The following is a 17909-nucleotide window of genomic DNA, read 5'->3' as shown; positions in this document are numbered from 1 at the left end:
ACAGGCTCTCTGATTGGTGGATTCAAATTCAGCAGCTCCCAGGCTGACCTAGAAACTTACTTCTCTCTCCCTGTGCATTTTTTTGCTGATTTTTTCATTTAACAAGTATATTTGAGGGACCCTCAGCATGTTCAGCATTTTTTCAGCTGTCCATTTTGCTTTTCCAATTTTTCTGTTTAACTTATTACTATTGTGCTAAATAATACTATTTGTGCTATTTTATAAGATTTGTGCCTAATATAGTATTTCTGCTAAATTACAATATTTCTGCTTTTTATACTATTTGTGCTAAAACATAGTATTTCTACTAAATGTAGTATTTATGCTTAATCATACTATTTCTGCTTTTTATGGGATTTGTGCCTAATATAGTATTTCTGCTTTTTATAGGATTTTTGCTCAAACATAGTATTTCTACTAAATGTAGTGTTTATGCTTAATCATCCTATTTCTGCTTTTTATAGGATTTGTGCTTAATATAGTATTTCTGCTAAATTATAGTATTTCTGCTTTTTATAGTATTTGTGCTAAAACATAGTATTTCTACTAAATGTAGTATTTCTGCTTAATCATAGTATTTCTATATATTTCTGCCAGGTCCCCATGCAGCCAATCCTCTGTGAGGACTGAGAAATTCAAATTTTCAAATCAGGGCCTGCACGGCTTCCCAGCCAATCATATATGTGTCCTGAGGCATTCAAATTTGCATATTGGGGCCTTCATGGCTTCTAAGCCAGCCAATCATATCTGAGGGCTGAGGAATTCAAATCCACAAATCAGGGCCTGCACAGCTTCCCAGCCAGCCAATCATGTATGTGGGCTCCAGGTATTCAAATTTGCATATTGGGGAATTCGTGGCTTCTAAGTCAACAAGTCATCCATGTCATATATCTCTAAAAATTCATATTTTAATGAGAAATTGTCAACACTTGAAGATTCCCCCATCTCTTCTGAACAAAACGGTGTAAGAATGACCGCTCTAGCCCCTACGGTTAGGAAATTATGGTCATTTGTTTGAGGGGAATCCTCACTATGTGAAATAAACTGAAAGAAGCAGGTCTATGTCTCTGTGCTGCGTGTGTAAAAAGATGCACCTGTTTTGGCGGGAAAACGTAAACAGCCTCTCTGATTGGTGGATTCAAATTCAGCAGCTCCCAGGCTGACCTAGAAACTTAGTCCTCTCTCCCTGTGTGTGTGTGTGTGTGTGTGTGTGTGTTTAGTGGGAGAGAGAGGACCCTGCCCTTATTTGACAGCATGTCATTGTAGGATTTAAATTGAACATAGTTAGACTGGTTGACTGGATTAGAGCCTGTGTTTGTGTGTCCCTCTGTGCATTTGTGTTTCAATAAGTTATTACTATTCTGCTAAATCATAGTATTTCTGGTACTTTTCGGTACTTGTGCTAAATACAGTATTTCTGCTAAATCATACTATTTCTGCTTTTCATAGGATTTATGCCTAACATAGTATTTCTGCTAAATTATAGTATTTCTGCTTTTTATAGGATTTGTGCTTAACATAGTATTTCTGCTAAATTATAGTATTTCTGCTTTTTATACTATTTGTTCTAAATTATAGTATTTCTGCTTTTTATAGGATTTGTGCTTAATATAGTATTTCTGCTAAATTATAGTTTTTCTTCTTTTTATAATATTTGTGCTAAAACATAGTATTTCTACTAAATGTAGTATTTATGCTTAATAATAGTATTTCTATATATTTCTGCCAGGTCCCCAGGCAGCCAATCCTCTGTGAGGACTGAGACATTCAAATTTTCAAATCAGGGCCTGCACAGTTTCCCAGCCAATCAAATAAGTGTCCTGAGGCATTCAAATTTGCATATTGGGGCCTTCCTAAGCCAGCCAATCATATCTGAGGGCTGAGGAATTCAAATCCACAAATCAGGGCCTGCACGGCTTCCCAGCCAGCCAATCACATATGTGGTCTCAGGCATTCAAATTTGCATATTGGGGAATTCGTGGCTTCTAAGTCAACAAGTCATCCATGTCATATATCTCTAAAAATTCATATTTTAATATTAAATTGTCAACACTTGAAGATTCCCCCATCTCTTCTGAACAAAACGGTGTAAGAATGACCGTTCTAGCCCCTACGGTTAGGAAATTACGGTCATTTGTTTGAGGGGAGTCGTCACTATGAGAAATAGGCTGCAAAAATCCTGTGTCTCTCTGTGCTGCTGCGTGTGTAAACAGATGCACCTGTTTTGGTGGGGAAAAGTGCACAGCCTCTCTGATTGGTGGATTCAAATTCAGCAGCTCCCAGGCTGACCTAGAAACTTACTTCTCTCTCCCTGTGCATTTTTTTGCTGATTTTTTCATTTAACAAGTATATTTGAGGGACCCTCAGCATGTTCAGCATTTTTTCAGCTGTCCATTTTGCTTTTCCAATTTTTCTGTTTAACTTATTACTATTGTGCTAAATCATACTATTTCTGCTATTTTATAAGATTTGTGCTTAATATACTATTTCTGCTTTTATAGGATTTGTGCTTAATATAGTATTTCTGCTAAATGTAGTATTTATGCTTAATCATACTATTTCTGCTTTTTATAGTATTTGTGCTTAATATAGTATTTCTGCTAAATTTAGTATTTCTGATTAATTATAGTTTTTCTACTAAATCATAGTACAGTATTTCTGCTTTTTATGGGATTTGTGCTAAAACAAAGTATTTCTACTAAATGTAGTATTTGTGCTTAATCATACCATTTCTGCTTTTTATAGGATTTGTGCTTAATATAGTATTTCTGCTAAATTATAGTATTTCTGCCAAATTATAATATTTGTGCTAAAACATAGTCTCAATTTAAAATTACAATATTCATAGTTCATCACAGTGTCTCTGGTAAATCACAATATTTCTGCTCTGTTGTACTATTTTTCTAAATCATAGTGTTTCTGTAATGTTTAAGTATTTTTGGCTAAATATATTCTTTCTGTTATCTTATACTATTTCTCCTAAATTCTTGTATTTTTGAGAAGTTATCATGTTTCTGGTAAGTTACAATATTTCTGCTAAATTCTGCTATGCTATTGTATTTCTGCCAAGTATTATGTTTCCTCTAAGATATTGCAGTTCTGCTAAGTTATTCCATTTTAGCAAACTTCTTTTGCTTCTGCAAAGTTTTTACAATTTCTGCAACTTTTCAGCTTTTTCAGCTACTTTTTGCATACAGCTTCAGCTTTAAGCATCCACACTGCATTTTCGCAGGAAATGCAAATTTTTCTAGTTCTTTATACTTTATTCTAGTTGCTTCCGTACACTTTTCGCCGTTTAACTACTTCCACAATTTTTGTGCTATTTTCACCGTTCAAACTTTAAACTATTCAGCTATTTTTGCTAATTCCTGCTACGATTTTTGCTATTTTTAACTATTATACTTTTTAAAATATTAAGCTTTTTTCCTTTAATTTGTCCCATTGAAATGAATGGGAAACTTCTGCAATTCTGCTAAATTTTGCCTGTTTTTGAAACTTAACTACTTCCTCATATTTTCACCTAGAACAACCATTCAAATTTTAAAATGTTCACAAATTATTTGGCTATTCAGGTATGATTCAGCTTTTTCAAATCTTTTACTGTTTTACTTTTATGCCTCTTAAAGTTTTGAGTTGCAAAATTGTGATTTTTCACAAAATACATGTGTTGTTATGGTTGCTATGCTCTTGGCTTCCAGTGTGCCACTGAAGGTTTTGCAATTTTCACTTCATGTCCGAACAACTTCCTGCTACTTGCTCAATTTTCACTCAACTTCCACAAATTATACATCAAAACGTAGGTATTTTTGCTGGCTTTCAGAAAATGTCACCATCATTGTTGTGGGATTTATAGAATTTTTGCAAATCTCCTCAGACTAACACAAGGTCAGAAAACTCTCCATATAAAGTGAATGGAGAGCTTGTTCAAAATCACCGCTGGATTTCTGTAATGAGAGGCATATTCGAATCGTCATATCTCCTTAACGAAGCAAAGTTAAGACATGAGGCTTGTCCCCGAATATCTTCAGACACCCCTGACGCTCACAATTCAAGAATTTCTTTCTCACCTATTACCGTTCTGAAATGAGTTGGACTTGTTTGAGGGTAGGAAATTCGTCCTTCGCTCAGATTTCTTCAGATTTCAAACTGTGGAAATGAACCACTTTTTTCTCTCATCATAACTTTTTGTTGGATTTCCACAGAGACCTGAAAATTTCCATGATTGTTCACCAAAGCCTGCTGTCTCTTACGGTGAAAGAATGATATCGATACTCCAAATAGATTTCGAGTTAGAAAGCGTTGTTTGAGGGCAAGTCAAGGCAGTTTTTGCTTCGCTCTACTCAGTTATGGTGCATTACAAGTCAAATATCTTTAATAATTCATATTTTAATGATAAATTGTAAACACTGGAAGATTCCCCCATCTCTTCTGAACAAAACGGTGTAAGAATGACCGCTCTAGCCCCTACGGTTTGGAAATTATGGTCATTTGTTTGAGGGGAGTCCTCACTATGAGAAATAGGCTGCAATAATCCTGTGCCTCTCTGTGCTGCGTGTGTAAAAAGAGGCACATGTTTTGGCGGGAAAAAGTACACAGGCTCTCTGATTGGTGGATTCAAATTCAGCAGCTCCCAGGCTGACCTAGAAACTTACTTCTCTCTCCCTGTGCATTTTTTTTGCTGATTTTTTCATTTAACAAGTATATTTGAGGGACCCTCAGCATGTTCAGCATTTTTTCAGCTGTCCATTTTGCTTTTCCAATTTTTCTGTTTAACTTATTACTATTGTGCTAAATAATACTATTTCTGCTATTTTATAAGATTTGTGCCTAATATAGTATTTCTGCTAAATTACAATATTTCTGCTTTTTATACTATTTGTGCTAAAACATAGTATTTCTACTAAATGTAGTATTTATGCTTAATCATACTATTTCTGCTTTTTATGGGATTTGTGCCTAATATAGTATTTCTGCTTTTTATAGGATTTTTGCTCAAACATAGTATTTCTACTAAATGTAGTGTTTATGCTTAATCATCCTATTTCTGCTTTTTATAGGATTTGTGCTTAATATAGTATTTCTGCTAAATTATAGTATTTCTGCTTTTTATAGGATTTGTGCCTAACATAGTATTTCTGCTAAATTATAGTATTTCTGCTTTTTATACTATTTGTTCTAAATTATAGTATTTCTGCTTTTTATAGGATTTGTGCTTAATATAGTATTTCTGCTAAATTATAGTTTTTCTTCTTTTTATAATATTTGTGCTAAAACATAGTATTTCTACTAAATGTAGTATTTATGCTTAATAATAGTATTTCTATATATTTCTGCCAGGTCCCCAGGCAGCCAATCCTCTCTGAGGACTGAGACATTCAAATTTTCAAATCAGGGCCTGCACGGCTTCCCAGCCAATCATATATGTGTCCTGAGGCATTCAAATTTGCATATTGGGGCCTTCATGGCTTCTAAGCCAGCCAATCATATCTGAGGGCTGAGGAATTCAAATCCACAAATCAGGGCCTGCACGGCTTCCCAGCCAGCCAATCACATATGTGGTCTCAGGCATTCAAATTTGCATATTGGGGAATTCGTGGCTTCTAAGTCAACAAGTCATCCATGTCATATATCTCTAAAAATTCATATTTTAATATTAAATTGTCAACACTTGAAGATTCCCCCATCTCTTCTGAACAAAACGGTGTAAGAATGACCGCTCTAGCCCCTACAGTTAGGAAATTATGGTCATTTGTTTGAGGGGAGTCGTCACTATGAGAAATAGACTGCAAAAATCCTGTGTCTCTCTGTGCTGCTGCGTGTGTAAACAGATGCACCTGTTTTGGTGGGGAAAAGTGCACAGCTCCCAGGCTGACCTAGAAACTTACTTCTCTCTCCCTGTGTGTGTGTGTGTGTGTGTGTGTGTGTGTGTGTGTGTGTGTGTGTGTGTGTGTGTGACAGAGAGAGAGAGAGAGAGAGAGAAAGGCTTTTAATGGGATGATCTCATTCTAAGATTTAAATTCAATATATTTAGACTGGTTGACTGAATTGGATCTTGTGTGTGGTCTCTCTGTGCATGTGTGTTTCCTCATGTGTACATATTTGTGATTGTGTGGCTGTAATAATTTTTTTTGCAGATTTTTGTCATTTAACAAGTATATTTGAGGGACCCTCAGCATGTTCAGCATTTTTTCAGCTGTCCATTTTGCTTTTCCAATTTTTCTGTTTAACTTATTACTATTGTGCTAAATCATACTATTTCTGCTATTTTATAAGATTTGTGCTTAATATACTATTTCTGCTTTTATAGGATTTGTGCTTAATATAGTATTTCTGCTAAATGTAGTATTTATGCTTAATCATACTATTTCTGCTTTTCATAGTATTTGTGCTTAATATAGTATTTCTGCTAAATTTAGTATTTCTGATTAATTATAGTTTTTCTACTAAATCATAGTACAGTATTTCTGCTTTTTATGGGATTTGTGCTAAAACAAAGTATTTCTACTAAATGTAGTATTTGTGCTTAATCATACCATTTCTGCTTTTTATAGGATTTGTGCTTAATATAGTATTTCTGCTAAATTATAGTATTTCTGCCAAATTATAATATTTGTGCTAAAACAGTCTCAATTTAAAATTACAATATTCATAGTTCATCACAGTGTCTCTGGTAAATCACAATATTTCTGCTCTGTTGTACTATTTTTCTAAATCATAGTGTTTCTGTAATGTTTAAGTATTTTTGGCTAAATATATTCTTTCTGTTATCTTATACTATTTCTCCTAAATTCTTGTATTTTTGAGAAGTTATCATGTTTCTGGTAAGTTACAATATTTCTGCTAAATTCTGCTATGCTATTGTATTTCTGCCAAGTATTATGTTTCCTCTAAGATATTGCAGTTCTGCTAAGTTATTCCATTTTAGCAAACTTCTTTTGCTTCTGCAAAGTTTTTACAATTTCTGCAACTTTTCAGCTTTTTCAGCTACTTTTTGCATACAGCTTCAGCTTTAAGCATCCACACTGCATTTTCGCAGGAAATGCAAATTTTTCTAGTTATTATTCTAGTTGCTTCCGTACACTTTTCGCCGTTTAACTACTTCCACAATTTTTGTGCTATTTTCACCATTCAAACTTTAAACTATTCAGCTATTTTTGCTAATTCCTGCTACGATTTTTGCTATTTTTAACTATTATACTTTTTAAAATATTAAGCTTTTTTCCTTTAATTTGTCCCATTGAAATGAATGGGAAACTTCAGCAATTCTGCTAAAATTTGCTTGTTTTTGAAACTTAACTACTTCCTCATATTTTCACCTAGAACAACCATTCAAACTTTAAAATGTTCACAAATTATTGGGCTATTCAGGTATGATTCAGCTTTTTCAAATGTTTTACTGTTTTACTTTTATGCCTCTTAAAGTTTTGAGTTGCAAAATTGTGATTTTTCACAAAATACATGTGTTGTTATGGTTGCTATGCTCTTGGCTTCCAGTGTGCCACTGAAGGTTTTGCAATTTTCACTTCATGTCCGAACAACTTCCTGCTACTTGCTCAATTTTCACTCAACTTCCACAAATTATACATCAAAACGTAGGTATTTTTGCTGGCTTTCAGAAAATGTCACCATCATTGTTGTGGGATTTATAGAATTTTTGCAAATCTCCTCAGACTAACACAAGGTCAGAAAACTCTCCATATAAAGTGAATGGAGAGCTTGTTCAAAATCACCGCTGGATTTCTGTAATGAGAGGCATATTCGAATCGTCATATCTCCTTAACGAAGCAAAGTTAAGACATGAGGCTTGTCCCCGAATATCTTCAGACACCCCTGACGCTCACAATTCAAGAATTTCTTTCTCACCTATTACCGTTCTGAAATGAGTTGGACTTGTTTGAGGGTAGGAAATTCGTCCTTCGCTCAGATTTCTTCAGATTTCAAACTGTGGAAATGAACCACTTTTTTCTCTCGTCATAACTTTTTGTTGGATTTCCACAGAGACCTGAAAATTTCCATGATTGTTCACCAAAGCCTGCTGTCTCTTACGGTGAAAGAATGATATCGATACTCCAAATAGATTTCGAGTTAGAAAGCGTTGTTTGAGGGCAAGTCAAGGCAGTTTTTGCTTCGCTCTACTCAGTTATGGTGCATTACAAGTCAAATATCTTTAATAATTCATATTTTAATGATAAATTGTAAACACTGGAAGATTCCCCCATCTCTTCTGAACAAAACGGTGTAAGAATGACCGCTCTAGCCCCTACGGTTTGGAAATTATGGTCATTTGTTTGAGGGGAGTCCTCACTATGAGAAATAGGCTGCAATAATCCTGTGCCTCTCTGTGCTGCGTGTGTAAAAAGAGGCACATGTTTTGGCGGGAAAAAGTACACAGGCTCTCTGATTGGTGGATTCAAATTCAGCAGCTCCCAGGCTGACCTAGAAACTTACTTCTCTCTCCCTGTGCATTTTTTTGCTGATTTTTTTCATTTAACAAGTATATTTGAGGGACCCTCAGCATGTTCAGCATTTTTTCAGCTGTCCATTTTGCTTTTCCAATTTTTCTGTTTAACTTATTACTATTGTGCTAAATAATACTATTTCTGCTATTTTATAAGATTTGTGCCTAATATAGTATTTCTGCTAAATTACAGTATTTCTGCTTTTTATACTATTTGTGCTAAAACATAGTATTTCTACTAAATGTAGTATTTATGCTTAATCATACTATTTCTGCTTTTTATGGGATTTGTGCCTAATATAGTATTTCTGCTTTTTATAGGATTTTTGCTCAAACATAGTATTTCTACTAAATGTAGTGTTTATGCTTAATCATCCTATTTCTGCTTTTTATAGGATTTGTGCTTAATATAGTATTTCTGCTAAATTATAGTATTTCTGCTTTTTATAGTATTTGTGCTAAAACATAGTATTTCTACTAAATGTAGTATTTATGCTTAATCATAGTATTTCTATATATTTCTGCCAGGTCCCCAGGCAGCCAATCCTCTGTGAGGACTGAGAAATTCAAATTTTCAAATCAGGGCCTGCACGGCTTCCCAGCCAATCATATATGTGTCCTGAGGCATTCAAATTTGCATATTGGGGCCTTCATGGCTTCTAAGCCAGCCAATCATATCTGAGGGCTGAGGAATTCAAATCCACAAATCAGGGCCTGCACGGCTTCCCAGCCAGCCAATCATGTATGTGGGCTCCAGGTATTCAAATTTGCATATTGGGGAATTCGTGGCTTCTAAGTCAACAAGTCATCCATGTCATATATCTCTAAAAATTCATATTTTAATGATAAATTGTCAACACTTGAAGATTCCCCCATCTCTTCTGAACAAAACGGTGTAAGAATGATCGCTCTAGCCCCTATGCTTAGGAAATTATGGTCATTTGTTTGAGGGGAATCCTCACTATGTGAAATAAACTGAAAGAAGCAGGTCTATGTCTCTGTGCTGCGTGTGTAAAAAGATGCACCTGTTTTGGCGGGAAAACGTAAACAGCCTCTCTGATTGGTGGATTCAAATTCAGCAGCTCCCAGGCTGACCTAGAAACTTAGTCCTCTCTCCCTGTGTGTGTGTGTGTGTGTGTGTGTGTGTGTGTGTGTGTGTGTGTGTGTGTGTGTGTGTGTGTGTGTGTGTTTAGTGGGAGAGAGAGGACCCTGCCCTTATTTGACAGCATGTCATTGTAGGATTTAAATTGAACATAGTTAGACTGGTTGACTGGATTAGAGCCTGTGTTTGTGTGTCCCTCTGTGCATTTGTGTTTCAATAAGTTATTACTATTCTGCTAAATCATAGTATTTCTGGTACTTTTCGGTACTTGTGCTAAATACAGTATTTCTGCTAAATCATACTATTTCTGCTTTTCATAGGATTTGTGCCTAACATAGTATTTCTGCTAAATTATAGTATTTCTGCTTTTTATAGGATTTGTGCCTAACATAGTATTTCTGCTAAATTATAGTATTTCTGCTTTTTATACTATTTGTTCTAAATTATAGTATTTCTGCTTTTTATAGGATTTGTGCTTAATATAGTATTTCTGCTAAATCATACTATTTCTGCTTTTCATAGGATTTGTGCCTAACATAGTATTTCTGCTAAATTATAGTATTTCTGCTTTTTATAGGATTTATGCCTAATATAGTATTTCTGCTAAATTATAGTATTTCTGCTTTTTATAGGATTTGTGCCTAACATAGTATTTCTGCTAAATTATAGTATTTCTGCTTTTTATAGGATTTGTGCCTAACATAGTATTTCTGCTAAATTATAGTATTTCTGCTTTTTATAGGATTTATGCCTAATATAGTATTTCTGCTAAATTATAGTATTTCTGCTTTTTATAGGATTTGTGCCTAACATAGTATTTCTGCTAAATTATAGTATTTCTGCTTTTTATAGGATTTGTGCTTAATATAGTATTTCTGCTAAATCATACTATTTCTGCTTTTCATAGGATTTGTGCCTAACATAGTATTTCTGCTAAATTATAGTATTTCTGCTTTTTATAGGATTTATGCCTAATATAGTATTTCTGCTAAATTATAGTATTTCTGCTTTTTATAGGATTTGTGCCTAACATAGTATTTCTGCTAAATTATAGTATTTCTGCTTTTTATAGGATTTGTGCCTAACATAGTATTTCTGCTAAATTATAGTATTTCTGCTTTTTATACTATTTGTTCTAAATTATAGTATTTCTGCTTTTTATAGGATTTGTGCTTAATATAGTATTTCTGCTAAATTATAGTTTTTCTTCTTTTTATAATATTTGTGCTAAAACATAGTATTTCTACTAAATGTAGTATTTATGCTTAATAATAGTATTTCTATATATTTCTGCCAGGTCCCCAGGCAGCCAATCCTCTGTGAGGACTGAGACATTCAAATTTTCAAATCAGGGCCTGCACAGTTTCCCAGCCAATCAAATAAGTGTCCTGAGGCATTCAAATTTGCATATTGGGGCCTTCGTGGCTTCTAAGCCAGCCAATCATATCTGAGGGCTGAGGAATTCAAATCCACAAATCAGGGCCTGCACGGCTTCCCAGCCAGCCAATCACATATGTGGTCTCAGGCATTCAAATTTGCATATTGGGGAATTCGTGGCTTCTAAGTCAACAAGTCATCCATGTCATATATCTCTAAAAATTCATATTTTAATATTAAATTGTCAACACTTGAAGATTCCCCCATCTCTTCTGAACAAAACGGTGTAAGAATGACCGTTCTAGCCCCTACAGTTAGGAAATTACGGTCATTTGTTTGAGGGGAGTCGTCACTATGAGAAATAGACTGCAAAAATCCTGTCTCTCTCTGTGCTGCTGCGTGTGTAAACAGATGCACCTGTTTTGGTGGGGAAAAGTGCACAGCCTCTCTGATTGGTGGATTCAAATTCACCAGCTCCCAGGCTGACCTAGAAACTTACTTCTCTCTCCCTGTGTGTGTGTGTGTGTGTGTGTGTGTGTGTGTGTGTGTGTGTGTGTGTGTGTGTGTGTGTGTGTGTGTGTGTGTGTGTGTGAGACAGAGAGAGAGAGAGAGAGAGAGAGAGAGAGAGAAAGGCTTTTAATGGGATGATCTCATTCTAAGATTTAAATTCAATATATTTAGACTGGTTGACTGAATTGGAACTTGTGTGTGGGTCTCTCTGTGCATGTGTGTTTCCTCATGTGTACATATTTGTGATTGTGTGGCTGTAATAAATTTTTTTGCAGATTTTTGTCATTTAACAAGTATATTTGAGGGACCCTCAGCATGTTCAGCATTTTTTCAGCTGTCCATTTTGCTTTTCCAATTTTTCTGTTTAACTTATTACTATTGTGCTAAATAATACTATTTCTGCTATTTTATAAGATTTGTGCTTAATATACTATTTCTGCTTTTATAGGATTTGTGCTTAATATAGTATTTCTGCTAAATGTAGTATTTCTGCTTAATCATACTATTTCTGCTTTTTATAGTATTTGTGCTTAATATAGTATTTCTGCTAAATTTAGTATTTCTGATTAATTATAGTTTTTCTACTAAATCATAGTACAGTATTTCTGCTTTTTATGGGATTTGTGCTAAAACAAAGTATTTCTACTAAATGTAGTATTTGTGCTTAATCATACCATTTCTGCTTTTTATAGGATTTGTGCTTAATATAGTATTTCTGCTAAATTATAGTATTTCTGCCAAATTATAATATTTGTGCTAAAACATAGTCTCAATTTAAAATTACAATATTCATAGTTCATCACAGTGTCTCTGGTAAATCACAATATTTCTGCTCTGTTGTACTATTTTTCTAAATCATAGTGTTTCTGTAATGTTTAAGTATTTTTGGCTAAATATATTCTTTCTGTTATCTTATACTATTTCTCCTAAATTCTTGTATTTTTGAGAAGTTATCATGTTTCTGGTAAGTTACAATATTTCTGCTAAATTCTGCTATGCTATTGTATTTCTGCCAAGTATTATGTTTCCTCTAAGATATTGCAGTTCTGCTAAGTTATTCCATTTTAGCAAACTTCTTTTGCTTCTGCAAAGTTTTTACAATTTCTGCAACTTTTCAACTTTTTCAGCTACTTTTTGCATACAGCTTCAGCTTTAAGCATCCACACTGCATTTTCGCAGGAAATGCAAATTTTTCTAGTTATATTTTATTCTGTATTCCGTACGTTTTTTGTAATCCTACTCCTTCAAAACCGTTCAACTTAGAAAAACCATTCCAACACCGTTAGATTCCTATTCTTTTGGACAACACTGCTTCCATTTTTCATATTTTTAACATTTATATTTTTAATTTTATTCAACTTTATTCAACAAAAATTTATAATGTATTTCAATGGGGAGACCCTTCAAATCCTCATTCAACTTACTCATTTTTAAACTCTTACTACTTCCACATACATTGACATAGAGCCACCATTCAAACTTTAAAACGAAGACAAGACATTCAACTATTCAACTTGCATTTATCTTTTCAATATCTATTATACTTTTTCTTCAGTTCCAGTTTAAGTTTCATGATGTTTTTTCACCCGTTTCAGAGTTTATAATGGGTGTGTATGGGACGGAATGTTGGGGCTAGAGTGAGGCAGCTCAACTGCTAGAGTGAGAGGAGCAAAAAAAATAATCTTAAAATCTTTTTTAAAACTGCTGCTGTGTCCGCAGCGTTTGCTCTACAGGTATGATTTTACCCTCAAAACGTAGCCATGGCTGTCCTCTTTCATCCAATGTGTTTACTATTGTACTAGGTGTTATGGTTCTTTCATAAATGTCACCAATGCACAGCCTCCTCCCTCCAACTCTTCCATAGACTCTAATGTTAAAATGGCTCAGAAGGTTCGTTTGAAAATCAGAAGAGCATGGTGTCTTTCCACTGTCACCACGTCCATATAATAAACTCCACAGACATGAAAACTGAGAATTTGGTAGACTAGACATTGCTGTCGCTCACAGTGAAAGAATTTTGTCAATACGACTTTTACTTTTCATTTGGGAACGATTTGTTTCGGCCTGACTTTTCTGTTCATTTTAAGCAGCAAAAGTGAGGTGCATGTCTGTGTGCGTGTGTATGGAGCCATTGGGTGCGGTCACTATAGCAACCAGGCTCACACCTGCCTGCTTAACGAGCTCTCTCTGCCACTCTGCCAAGATTCATCTTAAGCACTTCTCTTTCAACTGCTGCTGTGTCCACAGTGTTAAAGCCATCATTTTACCCTCAAAACGTCGCCATCGTTGTTCTTTTTCCAACATCTTGTCTTTCAAAGCTCAGAGATGTAAACTTTTTAAACTGTGTGGGTCCAAGTGGAGGGATCACATTTTAGTCATTCAGTGATTCAAAGAATATGACCTTTTAATATTCATTCAGATGTTTTCTGACTCTAAAGGTTCTTTTCTCATTTCTTAGGGTTTTCTAATTTACATTTAAAACATTTTCAGCTTTTTTTCCAACTTCTTCTTCTGTGTAACCTTCAGCTTTTAGCAGTTCAGCACTTTTGTTTTCAGGTTAAATTCGGGGTTTTTTTTTTTTTATCTCATTCAAGATTTTTAACTTAAATTCAGTAATTAATTCATTTCAGTGCATACATTCAGATTCAAGCATTCACACTGCAGTTTCTTCAGAAAATGCACTTTCTAGTTGCCAACAAAGGTTATGTTACAAAGTATTGAGTTGTATTTTTGTTATTGACCAAATACTTATTTTCCACCCTGATTTACGAATAAATTCTTTACAAATCCTACCATGTGGATTCATGGATTTTTTTTTCACATTCTGTCTCTCACAGTTGAAGTGTACCTCTGGTGCAAATTACTGACCTCTGTCATCATTTTAGGTGGGGGAACTTGCACAATCGGTGGCTGACTAAATACTTTTTTGCCCCACTGTAAGACTTGACTTTCTCTGACTTTACTAGACAGATACAGTGAAGACTGACCAGGAAAGAGAGACATGCAGCAAAGGGCCACAGGTCAGACTTGAACCCAGGCCGGCAGCTCTTAACCATGTAGTATGTGGGCACCTGCACATCCAACTGAGCTAAACTGGCACCCAAAACCTTTGATTTTATTGTTTAAGAACACTGACCTACGATAATAATAAAAAAAAGAAGCCAAGGCCTTTTTCGTTAAGTCTTGCAAACAAATAGTCACCTGCATCAGTCTCTGGTCCTTTCAAAGTCATAATTTATTTGTCTTACGTGCTGAAGGACAGTGTACACTTTTAAACGGAAGAAAGCCGATCTTTTCTCTGGATGATAATATACAAAAAGATTGGCACGATCTGAGGACCGAAGCAACGTTTCACATCCAACGTGTCTCCAAGGCAACAACAGTGAAGGTCGTGTTAGTGTGCTTCCACCATTATGTTTGCAGACAAACCGGTTAACCCACCTTCACTGAGCAAATTTTGACTTCTGCACACACACACATCTCTATATCAACAATATCCAGCCTACACTGGAAAAACAGTAAAGAGGGTGGCATTTAATCACAAGTAGTTTTGCACTAATGACTAATGTTTGCCAGACAAACTCGAGACAAAACCTCCTCCTCCTCCTCCACATCCAAAGTCAGTTCAGAGCCTGAAATTCTGCCATCTATAGACACATGGCTCCCTCTGCTGGTGAATTATGGTGACGCTGAAGGCATTAGAAACTGAGCGGGGAATGTTCTTGCTTCACCCACACAGTCTTCTTATGCTTACTGCCCTTTCCATTGGAGCAACAAGTCGCCAGTCAGGGTTAACACAGATACAATATCCTCATTTCTTGTATCCTCAGTTCCTCTCCTTGTGCCTCTGTCCCTTTTCACCAAAGATGTGAGTAGAGGAGAAGCAGAAGAGACACGAGGAGAGAGAAACCAAGGTAACAGGGATTTAATAAATGAGACATCCTTTGCGTTGGAGCCTCATTTTAAAAGCATTGCAGAGTTTGATGCGTGGCACAACCGCATCATGAATTGTTTTATTTAAAACCCGACTACTGTTGCCGTTCACGCTATCAGATTTAATAGTGCATGTTGGAGTTTTTTATATTTAGGACCCACATGGCACAATGTGAAAGATTTACCTTTTCTAATCCAACACAGAAGCAGTTTGATCAGCTTAAATAATGGAAACATTGAAAACAAGTTATTCAATGAGTCTTCCTCTTGCAGTGGTTTGTACATTGCAGCTAGGGGTTATGACTCATGTACATGCTGCAGGTACGCTTGCCCACCCTCGATTATAGCTCCTGCAGCAAGCTTCCTCTTTCTTCTCGCCTCCAGATGCATTTTACAGATTGATAGACCCTTTAGCATGCCATACTGAGATTGATATCTAGTTCACAGGCAAAGGGACAGAGGAGGTATACGTTAGTGAAATTAGCAATGCCAATTCATTCACACTGACATTCATACTCACATCCAATTTAGGATCCAAGTGACCTAGTCTAAGCTAACATGCCTGTCTTGGATCTGTGGGAGGAAGCCAGGGGGAACCCACAGAGGCACCTGGATAAAATACAAACTCCACACAGGAAGGCCCCAGCTGGCCAGTGAATTTGAGTCCAGGATGTCTTTGCTGTGACACAACAGTGCTAACCACTGCACTAATGTGTCACCTTTGTGCTCATCATGTCCAAAATGAAAAATACTCTCAGCAGCCAGTGGTACTCTTCAGCCTCCAAGTAGATACACATAGGTATTAATTTCAAAATCCTAGGTGACTTCTTTCTTGAGTTATTGCATTCACAAGATTCTCAGAAAGCTTGACCTGTGACCTATAACCTTGAGGACAAGTTCACTGAGATGCAAACTTATCTGAGATTTTTAGCAGATACACCTATGTTATCAATTTGAAACTCCTACAGTGTGTCGTTGCTGCCCTGGCAGAATGAGAACAATACCCCATCAGGCTTTCATGGAGGGAAAAGTCGTAAAAAGCAAAAATAAAACTGTAGGAGTGCACGGTGTGTTAAATTGTCATTTCTATTGCACCGTTTAATCCCATCTCATCAGATATTTTTCACGCATGACAATTTGACTTTGCATGCTAGTGAAAAAAATTATTTTGTAAATAATAACTTTCTGAAATTTGTCTGTAGTTAAGCAGTAGTTTCAATAAAAACAAACAAAACAAACAAAGAAAAAAACTATTGTTAAATGACTAAATGCTTTAAGCTATGAGCCTCTATAAGATGTTGTTAGCTGGTATTAGTGAAACTTTCGTTAAAGTGGATCTAACGTTGTTGGACTTGGACACTGGTGAACAAACTCAGAGAGAAAGCTGAGGAGGTAATTTAGCCATTTATATAGCGCTTATCTACTCTCATAGAGTACTCAGAGCACTCTATACAACATGCCACATTCACCCAATCACCTCCATTCATACAAGCACTTTTTTCTATAACCCTCTTTACTTTAGTGCTGTTTAGCTAACATTCACACACATTCACGCTCCGATGGATGCATTGGAGAGCAACTGGGGATTAGGATATTTGGCATCACCACCAACCTTCCAATCAGTAACTGACTTGCTCTACCAACTGAGCTACAGCCACCCCCGCAATCAGCTGTGTCGAATCAAAGACATCTAAAACCTGCAGGACACCGGCCCATGAGACCTGGAGTTCCCCCACCCCTGCTCTAATCTGCTGACAATAAGTAACTGTGTTGAATACATTCTTTTTATTTTCAATTAAAAATGTGAAAAAATTACTCACTGTAACTTTAAACACTAACCTTAAATTAAATAAACATGTAGAAGGAGCTGGAGCATGCTGACCAGGAAACAGGTGTATACCATTAAATTAAAAATGGCTTAATTAACAAGTTCATTGTCTAATGTGCAATCACAGACTGCCTCTGTACAGCTGTGTGTACCTCTTTCCCTGTTTGTGTGCCCCAATAAAGGTCAAAGTTTTCCAGATTACCAGTTATTATGCCCTATGTTATTTAAAAACATTTTAAACACATTTTTCACAGTTGTTCAGGATGCAATATTCCTGAAAAAATGCGACTCAATGTAGTTGCAGTCAGGACTGATGACTGATGATTATTTAGCTGGTTTTGCTTTGTTTGTGATGACCTCATGATGTTTTATTTTCATGTATTAGTACTCTCTCTTGTAATGTGGAACTTCCTTCCGGTCCGGGCCTGTGTGCCGCCACCAGGCTGAGCTGCTGCCGCTGTCCAGCAGGGGTGGTGCTGAAACCTTGGAGCTCAGGCCTCGTATCCCCCCTGTGACAGGCCTTTCGCATCCCACTTCACAAACATGACGTATAAACACCGTAACCTTAAAAGCCTCACACACGTGAGCAAAGAAATGTAATAACAGGAGCGAACAACAAACAGCAGCGAGCCGCACACCGCAGCCTTATAGCGGCCAAATCACAGCCCGAGACTCAGAACTAGAAAACGAAGGCGCTGCTT

The 17909-nt window shown here is 36.0% G+C and overlaps 1 protein-coding gene across 4 annotated transcripts in view; it reads right to left on the bottom strand.

The window, feature by feature from the left end:
• Positions 1-17909, bottom strand: part of ap3b2 (adaptor related protein complex 3 subunit beta 2) — an 82905-nt gene that overhangs the window by 64584 nt on the left and 412 nt on the right. The window lies entirely within an intron of this gene.

The sequence above is a fragment of the Rhamphochromis sp. 'chilingali' genome (genome assembly GCF_963969265.1).
Source record: "Rhamphochromis sp. 'chilingali' genome assembly, chromosome: 2".
NCBI classification, from domain to species: domain Eukaryota; kingdom Metazoa; phylum Chordata; class Actinopteri; order Cichliformes; family Cichlidae; genus Rhamphochromis; species Rhamphochromis sp. 'chilingali'.
Note: the sequence above shows the minus strand (reverse complement) of the source record. Positions and strands in the feature narration are given on the sequence as shown.